Genomic DNA, 2,563 nt, shown 5'->3' on the forward strand with positions numbered 1-2,563 from the left:
ACATAATATTGTTTTTATTTATATTGGGCCTGCATTCCACATCTGAGAGAAAATATGCGGCCATTGGCTTTCTGAACCTGTCTAAGATGATGTTCTCCAGTTCCACCTAAATGAAGTTTTTTTTAGAAACTGACAGATGGTAACTCAAATTCACATGAATGAACTGAGAACACCAGTGGAAGTGATTATGTAGGAAATTATAAAAGATAGTATAATAGATATATTTCTCTACTTATTTAAAAGACAATTATGTAAACTAAAATTTTTGTTTATCTTTCCTAGAATTTCTTAGGATTGATTTGTTTTTTTCCTGGCACAGTGTATCCTTTCTGTGTATAGATTCATGTATGTTTAAAATTTCTGGAATGTATTTTTAAATTGTAGTTTAAAATATTGATTCCATCTCATTGTTTTTCTTTCTCTTTTCAGGGACAACAATCATATATATGCTAGATAGACCTCCTTGGTTTTATTCATTTTTACCTCTTTCTTTCTGGCCATTTTTTCTTCTTTTAAGTTTCATTTTAATTGCTTTGTTTGCTTTGTTTTCATGTCATTTATTATATTTTAATTAGAACATTCTCCCTTTGGTGTTTTAATCTTTGTTATTAGTATGACTTTTTTTTTCTGATCTTAAACATTTTACTCCAATAACTTAAGTTATACCAGAGCTCTTTCCTCCACTGAATGATCATTGAAAACAAATGAAGGTAACAGTTTCTTGGCTGCTGTCATTCACTACTAGGTTTTATATAAACTCTTTTATATCCAAGTACATGCATATAAAACATTTGTACAGATAAGTTAGTGTTAAGAATTAAAAATGCACAGTAACACCCAAATACATCTTTTCTATATTCTGAAATCTTACACATTTTCAAGACTGGAAACTTGAACACCCTGGCTACATTAAAACATACCACAATACATGTATGTTAAGGAGAGCTCCAGAACTGACCACTGCATAAAAACAAAACCAAACTTGTGATGCTTTCACTATTGCTTAATCCACTAATCAGGTTAAAAAGGAGACCACTGAATACTGAAGTCAGGTATTTACTAAGTAGTGTTGGTTTCTACTAGTCAAACTCAGCCCTCACAAACCAACAGCTAAGCCAGGACAGTCTTTTTTAGCTCAGTGTCCATTAGGAGTTTGGTACATTTTCAATTAAAGCCTTCATTTTCCCTGTAGACTTCAACATATGTGGCCCAAACAATGCTGTCTCTGAGGTAGCTGCTGATTCAGACTTTGGAACTCCTTTTTCAACTTCACCTTGGCTATTGCTTCAATACCGATAAGCGAACTTCTTCAGAGCCTCTGCTATGAGAGCAGCAGGGTCAGTAGCATCCACTGGCTTAGGGTTTACATCTTGCTCTGACCTCTTGACAGATCGAAGTTTTACACTGTTCATATCTTTAAGGATCTCTAGCATATTTAGCATGTCAGGTTTCTTTGGGTTGTTCTTGGTCAAAGTCTTTCCAGCTGGGCTTTTTGCTCTCTTTGCTCTTTAATCAGATCAATAGCAGACATAGTTTGGTGGAGTCCTAGTGGAGGGGGTGGTGGGGGTGGAGGTGGAGGGGGTGGAGGAGGTGGTACTGCAGTAACAGATGTAGTAGAATCTGCAATGACATTTTGTTGCTCTTGCAGGGTCGCAATTTTGGCAATCTGAGCTCTGAGAGCAGCAAGTTCATTTTCAAGTGCACAGATCGTCTGCAGTGCTTCTTTATAAGCCAGTGCTGTAGTCTTCAGTGGAGGCTCTTCTTGAGACAAATTTGATAAGGAAATTTGCCTGCTTGGGGACATCCTTATGGGGTGGCTCTGACCCCACCTCTGTCCTTAGTCTTATTGAACATACTCCTTCTTCTGTGGCTACCCATCTGACATCAGGAAAAGATGCCACTGTTTCTTCTCCTGGGTGGTTGGGACCCCATTCTGTTGCATGGCTGGTAAGCTGAAATTGAACTCTTGGACAGTGAATCAGAGATAAGTTAGTACCAATTTTCCTTGCAATGCTTCAAGATGAACCATATGGCTTTCCAGACCAAAGTACTGATTGCATGCTTGCTCCAACTTGTTGTAAAACCATCCTTATCAGGCACTTAATTCAGCCAAGCATGTAGATGGCAAAGTCTTCCCAAATTTGCATTTCAGATACTTCAGGCATACATAGCAGTATGTGTCAATAAAGTGCAGTCCGTTGTGCGGCAGTTGGTACCTTCTCCAGCTGCTCAGGCTTCCAGCTAGTTTGACTTTTTAAAAATTCTTTTTTCTCTTTATTTCAATCAACTCTTGCTTCATCTCTTCCTGATTTTTTTTTTTTTGATTCTAGTGTTTGTGCTCAGGGCCTTGTACTTGGTAGGTAGGTGCTCTACGACTTGAGCCATGCTGCTAGCCTTTTTGGTGCAGTTATTTTTCGAATAAAGTTTCATGTTTATGCCCAGGGTGGCCTGGACTGCAATCCTCCTATTTATACTTATCCATGCCCAGCTTTTATTGGTTGTGATGGGGTCTTGCTAACAATTTGCTTGTGCCGGCCTCAAAGTGCCACCCTCCTGATTTCCA

The 2,563-nt window shown here is 38.3% G+C and overlaps 1 pseudogene; it reads right to left on the reverse strand.

Moving 5' to 3' along the window:
- Positions 1 to 870: 870 nt before the first annotated feature.
- Positions 871 to 2,117, reverse strand: LOC109680420 (mitochondrial fission regulator 1-like; annotated as a pseudogene).
- Between the last annotated feature and the right edge of the window lie 446 nt (positions 2,118 to 2,563).

This window comes from Castor canadensis, chromosome 1 (assembly GCF_047511655.1).
Source record: "Castor canadensis chromosome 1, mCasCan1.hap1v2, whole genome shotgun sequence".
Classification (NCBI taxonomy): domain Eukaryota; kingdom Metazoa; phylum Chordata; class Mammalia; order Rodentia; family Castoridae; genus Castor; species Castor canadensis.